This window comes from Tympanuchus pallidicinctus, unplaced genomic scaffold (assembly GCF_026119805.1).
Source record: "Tympanuchus pallidicinctus isolate F22 unplaced genomic scaffold, pur_lepc_1.0 scaffold8, whole genome shotgun sequence".
Taxonomy (NCBI): Eukaryota; Metazoa; Chordata; class Aves; order Galliformes; family Phasianidae; genus Tympanuchus; species Tympanuchus pallidicinctus.
In genome coordinates this window covers 48527568-48548548 of record NW_026294802.1, presented here as the reverse complement: position 1 = coordinate 48548548, position 20981 = coordinate 48527568, and the positions used below count along the sequence as shown (strand labels likewise).

Genomic DNA, 20981 nt, shown 5'->3' with positions numbered 1-20981 from the left:
GTTACAGCCTCAGCAGTGTCATCAGCTGGATCAGCAAAACTGACCCTACAAGGAAGATGTGAACTTTTGTCTTTCACTGGAGTTTAATCTGTCATAATCTTACTCTTATTTCTTCTCAGCGGTTTGAACTTTTACTAGTAGTAAAGACTTGTAGTAAAGACTTTTACTTGTAGTAAAGACAGATTATCCATGCTGATGACCTCAGGAGTGGAAAACTCCTTCAGCAAATGCAATTGTATTCTATTTAAGATTATTTTTGCTTTTAAATATGTGAGTTCACTTCAATTACATAAAAAGAGCATTAACATGCACACCTACATTTTTTTTCTTTTGAAAGGCCTTTAAGGCTGAGCTGCAGAGTTACTGCCTTCCCTCTCTTTATTCACCAACCACTCAATTCTTTTTTGTGGACTGAGTTCATATGGATTGTTCCTCTCAGTTGTAACATGGCCCATGCCTACAGCCTTTCTCAGTGCATGAGTGAGGTGATGTTGTTTCCTTTTTCGTTTTTGAGACAAAGGGATAACTGCTCTCCCTATCCCTGCAAACTGAACTGCTCTGTGAAAGAGATGTCATGTTTTCCTGCTGTGCTTTTGAATGCAAATGACAGTCACCAGCATCATTTCTATGGATGTCAGCTTGAGGAAGGACAGGTTCTGTGATGTTGAGGATGCCAGTTAATGTGGTTTGCAGGAAGTACAGGGAAAAAGAATGTATTTCAGGTGGGCCCTATTTAGATTTAGGGAAAAATGTTGTTAAGTCCTATTAAAATGATTATACTTCTGGACACGTGAAGAAACAGAGCTTTAAATACCAAGAGAATGTTATGGGAAAAAATGTGAAGGACTACAAATGGACCTTTTGAAACTGTTGATGATGCCCAAATAGTGACAACATCCCACTTTCATCTCCTTTAAATGTATCTAGGCCTTAGTTGTTTTGTGTCTTCAGTGAAGGCAATAACTTGTCTACTTCCTCAAGGAGCGTTGAGTCTACACACACTCCTCTCAGAAGCTCTCAGGTGAGTGGGAAGTGCAGGTAAGGGAATGATAAAATATGGAGAGCAGCTTTTAATCCAGATATTGCTCTCCCAAATCAAGAACTAAATGTGCTATGCAACAAGCTGAAGAACATTTGGGATTAGAAACTCTTTTAATAGAAGGGAACGCAGCGATTCAGTTGGTGCTCCACACTCCAGAACAGTTGTCTCCATGAAATCTCAACACCCAGACATTGCCAACACTATTTAATTGTTGGAGATTTTGACAGCTCCATCAGCAAACAAGAAGTCAAGTCAGATAAATATTTTTAGAAGTTCCCACATCCTTTCCAGCCACATGTGCCCATCCTGTTGGTCTGGATTGTCCTCCTGAACCATAAAATGTTTGCATCTGCTTCCCATTACTGTCCTTCATTGTGAATTCTGTAATGTCAGCAGTGTTTCTGCCCTACTGGTTTTTGTACAAGTAGATAACACTTTCTTCCTTAAGAATTTGTTCCTAAGGAGAAAAAAAGTAGTTCTTTTCCAAACAGTTGTCAAGAACTCCTAAGCCTTCTGCAGCATCGCACAAAAGCAGCTTAATCCTGCTCTCTGCAAATGTCGTGTTGCCTTGATGTCTCTTAACAGGAATTTAAATTGTTGCTACAACATGAGCAACAATCTCACCCCGTGTCATTGCCGCGTGCCACCAATCACATGCAGAGAGCTGTCGGGAGTAGCAGTAACACATCAGGGATGAAATGGCTTAAGTCTTGTGTGAGAGATAGTGTCATCGTTCCAGATTGCTCACTGTTTTTTTTCTTTGTGCTTCTACTGGATGCTTTGAGACTGAATTGGGTCATGGATCTGTAGGGGGGTGGAATTTGCTGTGTAAAGGGAAAAAACAAAGTTTAGTGTAGCTAGGGCTTGGTGCTTTCGTAAGGATGTACTGAAAGTAGTTTTGCAGTGTGACCTATCCTACAGCTGCAGTGTATAGAAAAAGGGATTGTTACTGCTGTGCTGCTGGGCAGAACAGTGAACAAACTAGCTCAAGATTTGCCTGCAGGCATTAACTACTCCATTAAAGTTTATTCTCTTATTTTTTATTTATTTATTTTTTACACTAAATCCTCCTAAGAACATTCATCTGTGCATGTTCTTGCAGTTTCAGCTCATCTGCTTCTGAACTGGATTAAGGTAAGCCTTACATTGGCTACACAGGCAGGAGCAGACAATTGCACATTGCATAGCATGAGCTCTCAGCTGGTCAGATGTACAGCAGCTCAGTATTAAAATGGCATTAGCATCCCAAATGCTGCTGAGAAACATGTAACAGCTTGGGTTTAGTGCTGTGCTGTCACAGATGTAATTTGCAGGCTTGCTGCCTGCCTGCAGGTATTGCAGGTAGAGGGGATGTGCAATTCAATTGCTTGTGCCCTTTAAACCTAGTAGAGAACAAGAGAAAGTAACCAGTTAGTTTATAGTAGCTCTTGTGGACTCTTCCTCCCTCAAGGCAGGAGGCCCCAACTCTTCCTTTGTTCAGAATGCTCGGTATCTCACTTCCAAACTCTCTGCAGGTTTCTTTGTCTCTCTGTGCTCTTCCCATTTAGAAAGGGGTGTAATGGAGAAGCCTTCTGTCTCCAAGATGTTGCACACCTCGCCTGGGTATATGTTTGATGATGAACACGATCTCTCTTACAGTTAGTTGGTGAAGTGCAGACCTAGCTAAGCGGCTTGGCTTGATTGTTAAGTTTATCTGGAGGTTCAGATGTTGTTCAGGAGAGTAGCGGTGGTTTTGTGTGTAGTTGTACAACACTGCTGAGCTCTTCACCTTTCTGTGGAGGTTATAAGCAAAGCCTGGTTTCATGCAGTTTAAAATAGCTTTATGAGGCAAAGACTAAAAAGACTAGGGCTCGATTTAAGTCTAAAACAGATCAACTGTGCTAAAAAACAGCAAGAAGATAAATCATTCCAAGCCTCCTTTTTTCCTTTTTTCCTTTTTTTTTTTTTTTTTTTTTTTTTTTTTGTCTTTTATAAACTTACAAACTTTATTTTTAGCTTTTTGAAATATTTGTCAGTTTATCTGCTCAGCCGGCCTGGTTCCAGTTGGATGTTTGAGGAGCGGAAGCCCTGATGTTAGTAAAGCTCTACATGTCTGTGAATCTAGCAGCTATGCTGAGCAAAAGAACCAAATCTGATAAAAATACAGGCAATTCAGATATTACACATACATGAAAATTCAGCTGTTATCCCCACGGTTGGTTGCAGCCTGCTGGTGAGTGAATGCATGCACTGACTGCTCAGTCAGGCTGCACAGGTCTTAAATAGGAGTAGAACACGATATCTTAGGCTTGGTAGGAGTATTGTGGCAGGGAAGGGCGAAGGGGAAATTTCAGAGGCAAAGGACACAGATCAATAAGAATTCATTCTGTTCCACTGCTTCTAGAACAACTTGTTTTGTAAGCAGCGCAGTTGTGAGCATAGGTGGATATATTTGGGAAGGGTAAGATACAAGGCAGACTCAAGTCCTGGTTCTTATTTGAAATACAGCTTGGTCATACCAAACTGATGGCATAAGAAGGCTTTAATAAAATCATAAATTTCATTTGCTCTCCCTCCAGGGCAGGCAACTCAATGTGCACGTTAATGTTATTTGGAGCCTTCAGTTTATATGGCAGTGTTTTATTCCCTTCCTGTGCAAGGAAGGAGGTTTGTTTGTATAATTTCACTCCTGTTAGCATGTAAAAATAGGGTGAGAAGAACCAAATGTTCATCTTTAGGTGATGACGAGGTGTTCACAGGCACGAGGTGATAGTAAGAATGCTCCTAGCATCAGACGAAGGTGACCTTCACCATGAGACATTATGAAAACCTCTTATTGATGCATTTTTGGCACAGTTATGCTTTGCCAGCAATAATTTCAAATGGTTCACAATTAGATATGATGCTCGTGTATCTCTACACCTCCTTTAACTACATGATGTGTAGTCATATGCTGTAGGCATTGACTCAGCAACGTTGAGTCTTAAGTTGATGAACTTTGAGTACTTATTTGTCCTCCATGAATTTGAAGTTGGATTAGAATGTGTTGTTTTCTGAATATGGGTGAATTCAGCATACAATGTGAATTTGCCTGCAGTTCAAAATGATACCTTGTGGCAGGATTTGGGGTATCACAGAGGTGCTGTAACTTTCTTTTGGCTTTTGGGAATATCTTTTTTGTGTTCATCTCTGGGTGTACATTTTGTGACTCTTGTTTGTCTTTCCAGTCAGGGTTAAAATCTCTGAGCATTTCTCTAACAAGCACCTGGTAAAATCCTCTGTGGTATTAATCAGCCAAGAAAACTTTCATTTGGTGTCTTTCATCTGAAGAGCATCTTTGAAGCCCATTCCCATTTCTATTCTAAATGCTGCTTTCCTAGTGGTCTTCACACAGAAAGCTCTTTCAATTAGAGAAGAAAATCCTCTGGAATTAATTTTCACTTCTGTACTGCCATTTCCAATAATCAAATGGGACTTTGAGTCAGCAGCTTGTGAGCATCAGTCTGTTGGTGGGCCTAACCCTAGAGCCTCAGCCAGGGTAACGAGTGTCAGTGAAGGACAACCAACTTACTGCAGAACACAGCTGAATTTTTGCAGCTATATCCTCTGAGAGTGAGAGCCCTACTGAATATTTAAGCCTTCCCTCTACAGCTCTTTTATTTAATTTATTTATTTTATTTATTTGTGATTTTTGCATGTGGATCCCATTCGTTTTCAGTGGTGACTTTGTGACATCGGTCCTGTGACAGTGCATGTCCCTGGGAGGGACAATGAGGCAGTGGCTGTAGAAGAAGGTGCTGGGGTCAGGCAGGCAAGCAGGCTTCATGCACTCTTACAGATCATTCATTGTAGCTCATTAAGTTAGAGAAGCACGATAAGCACACAAAGTGCCTTCATTTCTGTGCTCTGAGGAAAGCTTTCTTCACTCATGGAAGACTGAGTGGAAAAGGAAACCCAAGCCTCTGTAGCTGCTGCTTCTGGGATGAAATGGGAGGAGATCCAGTTCTAACTGGGCTTTGAAAAATGTTGTCAGAGTGATTGCTCTGACCACTGAGGATTTCTGGGTTTGCAGAGGGCTTCAGTCTTCCATCAGAAGGGTCTGGGCTTCTGCAGAGCATTTAGTCCTGATTTCCACATATAACTGCAGCATGCAGCATCCTAGCATCATTTAAAAAATGATAATAATAATAAAAAGAAAAAGTAACTTTGTTCTAGAGAGAATTAAAGGAAAGAAGCTTTTCCTTTCCCTTAGAAAGTAACTGGTACTTGACCCTTAAAAAAAGCTCCGGAGGAGCAGTTCCCCAGCTGGTGGGAAGACTCACTGTGAGGGTTCATGTGTTTTGTTACAGAAACAAAACTCTGCTCTGCTACTGATGGCCCTCACAGCAGAATATCTGAGCTGTTTTCAGCCTGAATGGGGGGAGAGAAAGGCTGCTGAAGACTGGTATGTAATGTTATTACACTGTTTTCTTGAGGGCTTGCAATTATAGATCATTGTGTCATCACAGGATAGCCTGGAGATCCTGTGCGATATAGGAAACCCTGGGCAGGTCTCTTGAAATAGTAAGGGTAGATAAAAATGACAAACTAATGAGATACAGCCAGCTTGTTACTTAGCATGACTTCACCAAAATCAGCTGTGCTGTATCACTGAAATCTTCCCTGGAACATTCAGACTATATAATAGAAGCACAACATTCTCAGACTGTAGGATGTCGTGTCCTTTTGAAATGCAAATCCCAGCTCAGATTTTTCTGGAGGGCCTTCCTATAAGCTGTCCATACATGAGGCATCAAATTGATTATCCTACTTCGAGATTAAGATCTGAGCCTTCGCATCTCCAGGCAAATCAGAGCAGGGCTGGAAGACGTGAAGAACAGATCTGGAGAGTGCACGGCTCAGGCAGCAGCACTGCATGGGTACCCATAGGGTTTGAGAGAATTGCAAGTCCATTTCATTTGCCTCTGTGCAGTGCTGTGTATCAAACTGGTATTGAAGCAATGATTCCCGCATCCTCCACGAGGCCGGAACACGCGTAGAGAAGCACTCTTTCACACTCTGTGCAGCTATGGGGTGTCGCACTGGACTGAGTGTTTCCTGACTTTGATGCTCTCCATGCGGAGCCCATATTTGTTCATGTTTACACATCTTGGCAGGAAGGGAGTCGCTCTGTTTTGTATCCTCTGGGTTTCTTTGCAGTGGTTTCAAACACTACCGCGCGAATAACGAACTCAGCAGGTCTTCCAGCAGCCTGCATCCCACCGGGCAGAGCTGGTGTTTGGCAGCAGGAAGGAACACAGATTGCTGATGTAAACCTCAGCCCTACAGCCTCGCCAGCATGCAGATATGTGGAAAGCTCCCATTCCCTCCAAATAGGGATAGGAAAGCGATGGAGATACTGCGATAGATCATTCAGCTTGTTCCCTCCTCCTTCCTCCCACTTCAATCCACCTGGGCGTGCATTGTAAATCTTTTCACAGCAGCTGGGCATTGAGGAGTCATTCAAAAGCACCTGGATGTACTGGAGCTGTGCATCCAGACGGTAGAATCCTGCCGACCACAGCGTAAGTGAATGTGTCATTAAATCCCAGGCTTGTGGTTGGGTTTTATGTTGTTGATGCTTTGACGCTGAATTTCATTCTGTTTTGAGCCTTTTTGGGGTTAACTGCTGAACGTCCTCTGTCAAATCTTGTCTTCAGCTGTGTTGCTTTTATTCAGTGCTTGTCTTGCTTCAAGCAGTGCTTTAAACCATCGTGTTATGTGCAGAGGGCCCAGAAAGTCAGCCAGTTCCTGCCCTAAAAATTGGAAGAAATAAAGGACTCACAGGATTTTCGATGAGGAAACTCGGGCACAAAGACTGTTAAATGAGTTGTTGCTGTGGTGGGGGTAATCAGGGCATCTATTGCAAGGCTGTCCTTATGCTTCTGAATTTTGATCATTTGTAATATCTCTTAAAATGAGGTTTTTTTTTTTTTTTTTTTTTTTTTAAAATTAACAAGGAAAGGCAACAAAGAATCCAAAAGCAAACCTGAAAGGTGTAACATTTATTATAAACTGAAGTTATAGCATGCTTTCCTCTGAAAGACTTTTCATCTACTGCACTTATTACAGCAGGAGTAACAAGGAGTTACTGTCATTCTGAATGACTTCATAATGCAGGAGGGAAAGATGGGAGTACAAACAGCCACAAAAATTAATGGCTTATATTGGGGTGAAGCTTTCCTCCCTGCAAACAAGCAGCAAATGGTGCTCAGTTCGGTGCATTCCAGAACTGGTTTCCTCTTGGTGTTCTTTAGAACTAAGGGTCACGTTTCAAGCTGAAATCCAATGAGCTGAAATTTCATTTATGTTCAGGATCAATGAGGTTAAATGCAGTAAGCCAAAACTGTCATTAAAAGGCAATTTTGTAGATTGATTTGGGCTGGAAGGGAACCTTCCCCTCATTCCAGAGTTTCCTTCAGTCTGTAAATAAACTCTGGGGGGAAAAAAAAAACAACAACCGAGTCCTGGGTCTAAAAGCCAAATCTGATGCCTGGGGTGCTCTGCACTTCTTAAGGACAGTATCTACCAGGGAAGATGAAACAGGTAGTGTGGATGTATGGTACTATAACAAGGAAACAGGTGGTACTACAAGGGCCTAAAAGTAAACTGTGCAAAACCAGATCTGCAGCTGATGAAAACTGGCTGAACTCTGTGCAAAGTTGAACCCTGTTGCTTTACATTTTGTTTTGCAGCAGAACAGTCGAGGCGCTCCAACACACTTGAGTGTGGATGGGTGGATGGAACAAAGTACAATTTCATTCAGTTGCTGTAAATATTTATGAACATAGCCATCATTGCTGGGGAATATGTTGTTGCTCAGCATTAATAAGATGGAATGAAAAGGACAAACGTGCCTGAGGCTCATGAAGCCAGATCTGGAGCCCATGAAATTTATATAAGCATCTGTTCCTCCTTAGATACCCTTCTGAAACTCCAGACAGGTAGGTAGATATCTGTGCAGAGTTACAGGCGCCTATACCTATAGGAGCCTTCAAGCTAGGAACTATTCCTTCATTGGTGCTGATGTATTGAATTCTTAGAGGAAGTTCTTTGGTTCTTGTAGGCAGATGCATGGAGTCAGTAGTGAGTTCCTTCTGTGCTGGCTCTTCCATCATTCTTCCCTGTGCTTCTGTTCCCAGTGAGCACAACACTGATGAACCAGATTTCATGACGTTGGCTGCCTAGAGGGTCGTAGTCACTTGAGTGTGCAAATGTCTACAAGTTCAGGGTCTGATAGTTACTCTGAATCATTAGGAAAAAGAATTCTTTAACTTATTGGAAGATTGGAAAAGGCAAGGGTTTTTTGGTATATTTTTTGCTTCTTCTCACTTCTTCTCTTCTTTTTTTGAAGCTGAAGCAGGTTTTTTTTTCTTCTTTTTTTCTTCTTTTTTAACCAAAGACATCCATTCCAAACAAAAATCTCCCTTCATCCCTGATATCAAAATGATGAAGAATTTGGTTTGGCTGAAGCATCCTCCTGTGCGGAGTGATCTGGCTTGTGGCTACATCACAGATTCTGCATGTGACATCATCTCTATTATTTGGTTCTTGTTTGTGTCTTATCTGTAGCCACACAAACAGCAGTCTGGTTTTCAGGAAGAGGATATTGGAAAGGGGAAGAATTGCACTAAAGAGCAGTTGATTTTTTTTTCAGGTTTGACTTTCAAACGTAGCCCAATCTTTTTTCAGAATGGATTATATTGTGGCTTTCTGTGCCACAAAGAACGAGATCTGCATCGTGCAATACTCACACTTTCTCCTTTATGGGACTATCTAGACAAGTATTTCCATCCTGCCCTGTACTGTTCTAATATGCTGATTACTTTACAGAAGAGAGGAAGTGCCACAGTAATCATAAGTAGATAAAGCTCCAGTCAAACATCTTTCTTCACTTTTAGTGCTAGCCTGACACCTTAGGGACCCGTTTTGTAGGCGAATCCATTTGTCAGAGTTCTGGCTAACACCTCCACACAGCCAGATGTGCTCAGCTTGTTGGCTTGCTGTCCTGTGGCTTCCGACCTTAATCCCTGCAGCATCACTTGGGAAAGAATGCCTTCCCCCTTTGCCTTTTGCCCAGTCATCTCCTCACTTCCAGCCTGCCTTGCGGCACCTTTCTCAGCAGCATGTGATTCCTGGAAGTCTCTGGTCATTCGTTATGATGGTTGAGATGATGTTGTTGGCCGGATGCTGCCTTTGGAATTCAGTGGTAAACATTCTCACAAAATGCTTACTGTCTGTCACAATAATTTGCTAATCTGTTTATGGCTGGGATTCTTACAAAATGAAATCAGTCCCCCGCATTGCCTTTTCATCCAGATGTCTCCAAGAAACAGAATTGGTGCCTTTGATGACATCCCTTTTCTTGGTGCTGTTTAACTCAACATTGAGCAATAAGCATTCGGGATTTTTCGTACTCTGGAGCTCTTAAGGTATAAGAACAACTGAAAGGGTTCTTCCATCTCCTGTTGCTATTGAAGGCAAACCTGAATGGGAGATTATTCAATATATCTGCTGCAAAGTCTGTTGTGTATGTTGGCAGACGGTGTGAATGGGAGCCAAAACAATGTTTGTGCATTTGAAACTTCAGTGTTGTGTCATTAGAGAAAGAACAGCATGCTATTTCTGTTACTCTGTATTACAAGCTGAGGAAAATGCTGCAGCTACAGAACATATGGATATCATTTATGCCATAACTCTGGGGCTCTTTAGCTGCTGTGAAAGGCTGCACTGAACTTGCTAAGAATCCACCTGTCCTTTCCATCCTCATTCATTGCCAGCTGAAACATTTAGATGTCATACCCAGGGACATGGTTAGTGGCAGATATTGGTGACAGGTAGGCGGTTGGACTGGGTGATCTTGGAGGTCTTTTCCATCCTTGGTGATTCTATGATTCTCTATGCTTATATAGCAAAAACAAAGACCTAATTGTATTCTTAGTAAGTATAACTTCCAGGGAAGTTACAGATTGGGGGCATGAATACTAAGGTCTGTGAAATACAAGACGAAGTTTAGGTAGCTGCAGGAACTCAGTTCCTCCTATTGCACTGTATTACAAAGGTGGAAGCAATGTTGCAGGTCACACCTAACTTAGCTCTGGAAGCAAACAGCTGATATCTGAAGTTAAGAAGGATTCCACGTTGATGGAGAATGCAGAGCTGCTTTCTTCAGCATGTATAGTAAGTGACTTTGGATAATGCACACTTACCAAGGAAATACTGAAGTCTTCACAAAAGATATTGTGGGAAAGAGCCAAGCAGCCTGATGTGGGAGATCAGAACATGTGAATGATGTTTCTGAACCGGGAGGTAGGAACCAAAGGGATGCAGAAGGATACACTGCACTCCTCTAATGGAACTTACACAGGAGGAGGCAGCTTGAAAGCTTCAGTCCAAAAAATATCAGAAGCTCTAAAACCTACCTAAAAGGAGTAAGGCACCAATTCTAAAAAGAGAAGGAAAGTTGGACAAAAACAGCCCCTTTGCACAGACTGCAGTTTATCTGTGCTGGAAGCATGCATGAGTTAAGCTGTTGCATGTTTTTTAACAGAGATACTCAAGAGCTTGCAGCTATTTCTAAACGCTGTATGTGATACAGGGGTAGTTGATGGAGCAGGAGGAAACATCTTTACAAGCAGTTGGAGGCATCCTGAGTTCAGGCTGAGCCTATGACCTGGCAGTGCCCAGCTGGGGAGCAGAAGGTGTTGAGAACCTGCTGCTCTAGTGCCATTTCTGCCATTTCTGCTGTGGGTATGAGGAGTGAAAGGATTTTAAAGGAAAGACTGTGCTGATTTCCAAGGCTGCTTTCCCTCTTTAGCATTGCCTTTTTGACTGTAGGTCTCTACACCTGGTAAAAATGTGTTGTCATAGTATGATATGGTCATTTAGGACTAGAAAGTCATAGGAGGAGCCAAGTGTCCTTCTGAGGTGGAGGTCAGTGTATGTGGTCTCTGATTTGTGTATCATTTACCGACTGCATTTAATAGCTGCTTGCCTGGAGAATAGAAACTCTTCTGTTTGCCCAGTTGTTACAGTTGACTTTAGAAGTGGGTTTGTGATCAGGAACTTCCATTGATTAACTTACGGAAATATGAAAGAAAAGTTATTTTTATAAACTCTTCTATGCTGCTTCATTTTAGCAGGGAGAGGAAGCCATTCAGATTATGCCCCACAGGTCTGAGAGCTCTTCTGAGGTCTTGTGCTGTGCTCAGCCTCGTTTCCAAGCTGAATTTCTAGGAGGGCTTTTGGTGAAAGCTTTGCACAAGTGTCCGTGTTGTTGACGTTTTGCCCAAATAGACCTATTAACCTGTGAAGGAATTGGAGACTTGCAGTCCCTGTGTCACGAGGCTCCCCGAGCCACCCTTCCAGTGACCACACTATTAATGTTCTCAAGGAAAAAAATTCTATTGATGTATTATGTCTCTCCCAGTGCTTCCTGATAACATATAGGATGCTGCACCTGTGCATTTCTGGTGTCAAATTCAGCCACTTTTAGAAGCTTTCTTCTTCCAGACAGAACGTAGTCAATTACAGTTGGCTTTTTACAGCACGTTGAAACATTCACCACTTCCCCTTCTCCAGTCTTTCATTCCATCATTTAGGAGGTGAGTTCACTTGCATCAGTTAAGTTTGGAGTAATGTCATTTGTTTGTAGGAAGCTATTTTGGATTTACACCCTTTAGGATAAGGATTTGCTCTTGAGTGCTATCCTTCCTCTCAGCCTCTTTCTCCACAGTTAAACCACTCCAGTGTTTTTGAAGGCTTGCACGTTCACATCCCACATTAAATCCACAGTAGCCTGGAGGTCAGGCAGTCCCATGGCACTGTCAATATATCAGCTCTCTGAAATGGAGTTGCCTTTCATCAGATTCTTCTTTAGCGGGGTGAAAGATTTAATTTAATGGTTAAAAAAATAGAATAAGAAATGTGATACATGAGCAACTCCATCAGACTGTGTAGGAAAATGAGAGTTGGCAGGTGGAAACAGCAGCCCAGCCTTTCCATAACTTCTCTCTGAAAAGGCTGATTATGGAACAAGCACTCTGCTGAATGCTCCCCAGTGAGCCCTGTCTGTCAGCATCCAGAATCCACTTGTGTTTGAATGAACATTATTGTAATTATCTCCTTGTTTTTCAAACACTTTTTAGGAGACGGGTCTCCTCTTCAGAGCACATCTCATACATTCTCTCTTAAGTGAATGCATTGCACCTAGGCAAAATGTAAGCATCAGGGTTAGAAACAAAAGGGCAAGGAGAGGAGCAAGTCTCTCAGTGAAAAATACGTAGGTGTAACCTTGGTCTGCTTTTAGCAGAGAAAAAACCTGCAAAGGGTTTGCAGTCTGTTGTTCCCTTCAGTGTAGATCTTACACCAACAGTGTACTTTGCAGTCAGCTTCTGGAAAGAGCATGGGCTAAGCGAAAAAACTAAGAACATTTCGTATGTTCTTTGCCCTTGTTACTGAACTGCTGGCTCTCGTCTGCCAGTAGCTGTTAGAAAGGTATTTTCCTATTTTATTGAGGGTTAACTGCTTCATCTTTACCACTGTTGGAACAGGCGCTGGTGCCAAGGATCACTTCCAAGATTGTCTTTAAAAACTTCCCCAACTGTTGATTAGCCCAGAGATGTAAATTACTTTCTATTCTCTGCATTTTTTCTTTTTTTTTTTTCCTGGATCTGTGACCTCCCAAACCTCTGAAACTGGCTCTGCTGTCTGAAGCAGCCACTGAAAGGAGTAAAATCCATTGTTCTTTCCTTCCTGAAGTGTAATGTGTCTTTACATATATATATACATATATATATATATGTTCACAACACAAGGCCTCACAGAATAAAAGCAGGGTATTTCTCTCCATTTTTCTTGCTGTCATTGTCTAGTTGCCTGAGTACCTAGTAGTACTCATGAGCTTCTTAATGAACTTTATTCAGTGTATGTCTGTGACACCTCCATTACAGAGGCTGTAGGCTTGCTTATACCAGCTCACGCTCTCGACTGGTTACAGTGCCTACAAGCCACCGGTGTGTGAGTGTTGACGTGGATTATGTTGCATTTATGTTATTAGCACAGAGGCTCTGCTCCGGGAGGAGAATCAGCATCGAGGGTTTGTACTTACTCTGCAACTCTATCTTGAGAACCTGAGGTCTGGGAGCGTAGGTGGGGAGATGACATAAACAGGGGAGGTGCATTCTGGCTCCATGAAGCCTCTGTGCAACCTGAGCCAAAGGGAGAGCAATCTTAGAAGGGACTCTGCCACATCTTGGCGATCTCTCAGTGTGGCTGAGCATCCTCTACCTACAGAGAGCAATTTACTGTGGCTGCTCACAGAGCAGCGAGATGCCCCAGCTCACTTCTGCAGCTACGTCATGGGATACTCTGAATGCAAAGGAAGTTATTTGGCAGCTGGTTTCAGCAGACAATACTGTTGTTACTGCCAAATGCTTTCTTTCTGGCTTGCCTTGGGGTGGGCAGGGGGGGAACAGCCACAGCTAATTGGAAACAGGTATTTGTCTGCAGGTAGTGCTGCCAGACAGAAGCCCTTCTGCATCTCACAGAATCCACGCAAGCTGCAGTCTATGAACAAGCCCCATGGGGAAAGGGATGAATTTTTCACACCTGTTTCTCCAAATTTAATAATAATAAAAAATTCCATGCGAGCTGAAGGAAGGCAACATTCCAGTAACATTTTGCTTTTACTGACTGAAATTTCCCGTAAGATGGGCCTCTGGCTATAGAATGGAAAATCTGTCCTCACTCACTTCCCCCCCAGTGCTGGGCGGACACATGGAGTCTGGTTGCTTTCTTTATTCTTGCCAGGGCTGCTGCAGTAGCTCTGTGCTTGTTAGTCCCGGGTGTTGTGAAGTCAGAGCCACGAGTCTGCCCGTCACAGGAGGCAGAGAGGCCTTGGTGGTTTGTTCCAGGGGACGTTCCTAAACCCTGTGTCACTTCATTACACAGCAAATTGAGAACAGACACCGGTAACGCAGACAGAAGGGGGGGGGGAAGGGAGGGGGATGGAAAAAGGGGGAGTCATGAAGTCATGATAACATCAGAGAAATATCTGTAAAGTCCAGAAGTGCTTCTGCACTTTGGCCAAAGGCCAAGTGGAAATCCAAGATGCTTGATGTATTGAACTCTGGGTTTCCCACCACACTTCTTTTCGATCATTTACCAACAGGTAGGGGAGGCACACAAACTTCTCAGTGTGGCTATTAATGTGTTGAGGTGGTGGAAAACTACAGAGGGAGGATGTGGGCTGAATGCAGCTATAATGGACTGGAATTCATGACACGGAGTAACTTGTTGGCTTTGTAAAATGGAATCACTTCCTCACTGTAACAAGCAATCTTGGACATGATCATTTTGGGATACCAAAGCACTGGCTGCTACATGAGTACTTGTAATCCTCATTGCATAATAGTGTCTGTAAAAAGCTTTTAAAAGGAAATAAAATATTTGGAATTTGATAGCTGCATAGGTCCTGCATCCATCCTCTCTCTGTTCTGCAGGCATCAATTTTAGAAGTCAGCCTTGTGGGAGTCGCTGCCTTTGCCAGAATAAATGTGATTGAAACTAATAACATTAGGAAACACTCTCATAATTATAAATAAATAAATATTTGCCCTTAAACTTATTTTAGATGAGAGAAACCTGAATGTACTCTAGCAAAATCAGGGCTGTTCTGGAGATAACAGATGAAAACAGATCTACAGCAGGAACTCTTTTCTTGGTTAGATCTTCACCTTGGTTGTGTGCTTCTGTGTGTTCCTTATTATAGACAGGAACTGCCATTCATTTGGCATAACCAAATAATTGAATTTACCCCCATATGCAGCAACAAGACTTTTCTGCTCTGTCTTGATTGTTCTGAATACATAGGTATTATTAAATGATTGGAACTGCCACTGCAGAAAAAGAAATGTTTCTTCTTTTGTGAATTAAACTTGTGTATTGAATCAACTTCGTTTTGGAAGAATATTTGCACAATAGTGTCCTACAGTTTTTTACTTGAAAAGCATCTGGATAAAAGAATTGTACTCAGAATAAAAACAGCGATTCCTATTGTTGCTCTGCCATATAAATGGGTTGCAAGCAATTTTATTTCAATATGGAATGATGTAGGTTATTCTGTTGTAGAAGTTACATTTTCTTTGTTAGATCTGAAAGGGCAATGATCTCAAATCTGACCATAAACTGGGAAACTGGACAGTAATAATGTTCAGGGCTCAATTGCAAGCTTGCAATTTTTTGTTGAATTTGGGTCTTCGATGTTCCCGACAGTCTCTCCATCTTTCCTTTTTGGTTCAAATTAAAGCTAAAACCTGGATTTCTAAAATATAGAAGCTACGTAAGAACTGAGCTAACCCATTTGAAGAAGTCTGGGATTACAGCTGTCTTTAATGAAATTTGAGTTAGCTACAGAAAACCTAAGTAAGCTAAATCCCATCTGCTTTGAGGTTTCCCTTTGGTCCCAGAAGCAGCCAACTGCAGGATATGAGGAGAGGTGTATGGGGTCCTACCGGAAACGCTGGGGGAAAGGCGAGGCAAGAAGGGGCCTCCCTCTGCTCCTCGTGTCTGTGTTTGTGATGTGACCTCACCGCTCCCTGCCCCACGTAGAGACACAGCGCAGTGTTGTGAAATGCAAGGAGAGAGCAGAGGAGCTTGTCTTCCCCCTCGACACCACACAGATGCGATCTGAGCTGACATCACTCCCTTTTCCCATCACTTCTCTTTGTTCATAGATCACGGGGAAAATGGGCAGTGCCTATCCTACCTATCAGAACCCTTCTTCCCCCAGGATTTTGCTCTTGAATCTGTGGTTCCACATCCAGAGGTCTTCCTTGAAAGTGAGCACGTTAGTTCCAGCTCACACGTCAAGGATTTGGTTGCTCTGTACAAAAACTTTGCAGTTTGAACAGCTCTGTTTTTTGGCTCACATTGCTACTCTTTCAGTGAACCTTTCAATTCTTCAGCTGCCTGCAAGGACTGAGGGTTACAAAGCCAATGATGGGTTCTGTATCAGTCAGATTCTTGACTTCATAATGATCTGCTGCTCAGACTCAAAAATAAGACAGAGAGGTTAAATGTCCCTATTTGCTAATTTGTAACCATAATTAATCATTTTTGAACAATTTTAGGATAAGCTTTGAATACCAGAAACATAAGTGCCTACAACCAGGACAATAATTTGCCTACATGCTTGCTGACCTTACAGGAATGGCAGCAATGATGCAGGTGTTTTATAAAAGGATTAAACTGCAGCTTTTTTCTTAATTTCAAAAGGGTGTGTGATTGAAGGTCCTTCTGCACTATCTTCCTTTGCATTTGGGTTTTGCCTTTAGCATTAAGACAGCTGTGATGATGTTTTCAGCTTTAAAGGCTGAGCATGGTTACCTTGAAAGTCAGTGAGTTTTGTTGTTCCTGTAATTTTCCCCTCAGGAAGCTCAAGCTTCATTTCAAGCTAATTTTACTAAACTGTGTTGGTTTTGGTATAGTTTGTTGTGCCCTAGGGAAAGTCTGTATGACATTTAAGGTCCCATCTCATTTTTTTTTCTTTGTAAGTGCTTTGATAATTTTTTTTTAAAGAAATGAGCAGTTGGGGTTCAATATTTCTTTTAAACTCGTGAAATTATTTTCTTTTAGTTACAGTACAGCATGGCTCATGCTGATCAGAACTATAGCTAGGGGGGTGGTAAGAGAAGGGGACAGACTTTTCATTGGGGTCTGTTGTGGTAGGACAGCGGGACATGGTTTGGGACTAAAAGGGGGGATTTTGGTTGGATATAAGGAAAATGCTGTTTACAATAAGGGTAAGCATGCTCACATCTGTGCTCTGTAACTGACTGCCCTTCAGGCTTTCACTGACATTAGGAATCTCATCACTTGAGGACATGTACTGATAGCAGCTATCGATACATCTGAACGTTTTTTAGCTAGAATGGATAAACACTACAGATTTTGCTTTGTTGTTGTTGCTGCTTAAGCTTCAGCGTGAAAATGGTTCCTGCAGAATTCTTAGGGGTGTGTTTAATGTCATTACCTGTAATTTTGGCATCAGTAAGCTTGAATACACAATTATAGTGAAGGGTGTTTATGTTTATTGTGATGGATAGAAGCACGTGGTCAAGTTTTTCTAATGAACTCAAGCACTTAGAAATGCAAATTTGCATGACGAGGTATAAAACTCTTGTTGGCAAGCAGATGAGGTGTTTTCCCTGCGCCATCTATGACCTTACTGCTTACAAGTAATGCTGATATGCTGATAAAATCTTTATGCTATCTCAAACAGTAACCTTTGTTTTCTCTCTTGGTCCTCAGCACATTGGGATATTCTTCTCTCTCTTCCTATCTTGATACATAGCAAAAACCTTATTTTGCCTCACAGACTTTTAATAAAGTCTACTGTAAGTTTAATTTATGCCAAAGATACTTTTGAAGATTAGAAGCTACTTTGCCACAGAGCCTGGCACCATCAGTTTGGATGGAAAATACTTAAACATTGGTATTGTTTTTCTTCTCAATTTACTCCTTATTTCTTGAAGTGAAGCTTTGATTCTTCTTGACTGATTTTTTCATTGGGGCTCTCTAGATTTTATTTATAAATATTTTGGATACCACTAACAGTAAACTCTTGTCTCGTGTACATTATGAGTGTGTTGTTGCCTACCTTGCAAAAAAAGCCTGCTTCATAGGCCAGAGAAAGAGGTGTGAGGACATGAGCAAGGTCGTCTTTCAGAGCATGCAGTATGTTCTGTAACTGGCAGGATATTTAATATCTTATTGGGCATTATGGAGCCAAACTTTACTAGAGCACTCAGTGTTGATAATCTGAGCATCATTTGCCAACCTCACCCTCAGATTCTGTGTTCATCTGCTCAGGTCAGACTTACCTTGGAGTAGGGATAAACTTTTGCATTTTCTAATATCAAAACAATGCCATTCAGCATGGGTTGCAATTACCAGAATCAATCCAGCCTCAAAGCAAATGTCATTGTCAACACTGTTGAATAAAATATAGTCATACTGCTATTTACACTGGGAAAGGATGGTCTACGAATAACTATATAAAATAATATTCTCATTTAAACATATATGCACTGAACAAATAGTCAAGAGTTTGTAGTGTTTTTTGAAAACCCATATTATATTTGAGAGCCATTAGTTCAGGAAGGAGGATATTAGTATACAGGCAACATGAATTGCTGTGAATATCAGATATTTAAAGCAAGAGTTTAGCTATTCAGATGCTATCTGAAAAAGAAGTTAAGCTATCTTCTTGTGTATTAGCAATGAGTGATTCCAAACAGCAGATGTAGAGGATTGACCCTGTGATATGATATATCTCTCTTTAAAGCTGCTCTTTTATCTTTCTCTTAACATTGCATGAGATAAACTGTAGTTGGTGGGTTCTGTTTCTCAGGCTGCCCTTCCTGAATCTGCTGTGGCTGTCTCTGCTGTGCTCTTGTGCTCTGCTGTTGAGCCTGGTGCTGCTCTAACATCATTTTTCTGCAAGAAATTTGCTTTCTTCCAGCTACAGGCACTGAATATTTCCCCTGGCTCCTGAAATTATCCAAATTGAGAATGTTTCCCTGCCCCAAGCCATGATCATATGGCCATTTGTTTCGTAAGTTATATTCCAGCGCTCAGTGCATTCCCATCTGCACACTATTGAAATCAGCTTTGCTACGTGCGTGGCAAGATGCATCTCAGGATGTGCTCATCTCTGTGCCTTCAGGGCAGCTTTCACACTGTCTGATATGCCGATACAAAATAAATTATTCCTGAGACTGGGTGGATCAATCCAAGCTTTCAAACTGAACTAAATCTAATTACCTGTGTTGCAACAATGTTATCCCAAGGTAACCATGAGTACGCAGTGTGAAATCCACTATTTTCCAGAATATTTAGTTGGGATCTCTTTTGTACTTTCATGCTGTCCTTGATTTCACGCTATGTCCAGCTGTTCCTAAATTTTTCTGTTACGATTATCCTTACATGTGTGAATTGCATCTCCAGCATGAGCTCGTGTGTAAAAGACAGTAAAGTCAGCTGCATATACAAAATTTAATGCTCCTTTTCATTAAAATAGAAATCAACTGATATTGACAGTTATCTAGTGAAAGAGAACAGCACAGGGCAAATGATTCAGCTGTAATCCTTCATGTTTGACATCACAACCTAAAGCTATCTTTCCGATTAAAGTACGTTTTCCCTTTTCTTTCATGTTATCATTTGCTTCTGACTCAGTGTATCACTCAGTATTTTCCACAGAGTGTATTTAAAGGTGGGTGAGCCAGAAAAGATAAAACCAGGACAGGCCTGGACTCTTACCTGACTCTCATTCATCGCATCACGGCACGTTGTTTGAAGTCAGGTAAGTGGGTGGAGAAAGATAAACCAAATTTTTCTCCTATATTTTGATTCAATAGCTGTTGGCAGAAGACCTGGTGTTAGCAAACACTACAAAAACAAAGCCCACAGATTGCTTCCGGTCGTTTCCTCACAAGCTTTCTGTCTTGCTTAGGCTTGTGGATGTGGACAGAGAAATAAAGTTTTTCTCAAATAGATCTGAAAGGACTTCTGAAGTAAGAGACAGCAAATGGTGCATTGTATGGGAACTGTCTGCTTCTCAGTCCCCATCAGATTTTATTGGGAAAATCTCACATTGGGTTTTTACCCTTGAGTACAAATTTTAACTGAATTTCATAGGACTGTATAACTGGGGGAGAACTAGGGTGGGCTGGCACCGTGATCACCTTGAGAATATTCTGGGGAGAACAGTAGAAAAACACTGAGTATTTATTGGGGGCTGCATATGGTAACCTTATTGCCTTTGGAATCAATGGAAATGTCTAGAACAAGTTGTACTTTTAAGAGGTGTAGTGTTAGGAGGTCCCTCAGAGGTGTTCCAGAACCATGGAGATGTGGCACTGCAGGACGTGGTCAGTTGGCATGGTGGGACGGGTTGGGGTTGGACGTGTTGATCTTAGAGATCTTTTCCAATCTTAATGATTCTATGATTCTAAGTCAGCAGAGAGAATCCAATGCCTTTACTGGGGAGCAGTCAGCAGTTCTGACACTCTTTCCAGTAGGATCTCATTTCTGCTCTTATGGCATGACTGCTATGAAACACAGAATGCCAGAAAATTAAAGCAAAAATTGAAAACGAGTGCTCATAAATAGAGCTGATAGAGGTGCATCCTTGATTGTACTGAAGCATTTGATCTCAGTGTTTCTTGAATACTTCTGCAGTTGCTTGGAGAAATGGGATCTGTTTGTTGTAAAAATCATTTGCAAAAATGTCACCAAGACTTGCTTGCTTTTTTTGTCAGCATTTGTTTAGAAATGACTGAGAGTTGTGCTGTGCATTGAAGAAGGGATTGAGCTCAGTGTTATTGTTACACATCAGAAAATAAACACAGGAATCACTGGTAAATAGGAAATCCCCAGCAAAGAAAATGTGACTCGTGTTACCAAAAGAACTCTGTTTTCTGTAATGATAATAATAATAATAATAATGATTCTAAAATGGCAATTCAGAATTCCAAGGCCAGGAATTCCCCATCCTTTCCTGAAAGTGGAGGATGGGCCAAGTTTCCCTGGTAGTGCTGTGCCTGTGAAGCAGGAAAAGGAAAAAATCCTAAAAGTGATGCGAGTCCATAGGGTCTGGGGAAGGCCAGCTGGGAGGAGACATACTCAGAAAGAGAGAATGCTCAGAATGGCCTGGACAGTCCGTCTTAATTCCTGTGAGCATCCTTGTTGCTGAGTAGGACCCCGCTGCTTTCTTACTGGGTAGTCCTACAGCCTCTGAGATAGGTGGATAATGTTTAAAGGGGGTTTGGATCAGTCTTGCTTCTGAAATGGTGAAGCAATTTCATCCTTTCATCCCTTCTCCTAGAACACAGACATGACAGAGCTTAACTCTGTA

At 41.7% G+C, this 20981-nt stretch overlaps 1 protein-coding gene across 1 annotated transcript in view; it reads left to right on the top strand.

Moving 5' to 3' along the window:
* The first annotated feature begins 6463 nt into the window (after positions 1–6463).
* Positions 6464–20981, top strand: part of TNC (tenascin C) — an 81861-nt gene continuing 67343 nt past the window's right edge. The window contains exon 1 of the mRNA XM_052669713.1: positions 6464–6585. The gene's annotated coding sequence lies outside the window, so the exon portion shown is untranslated. The remainder of the gene's footprint in view (positions 6586–20981) is intronic.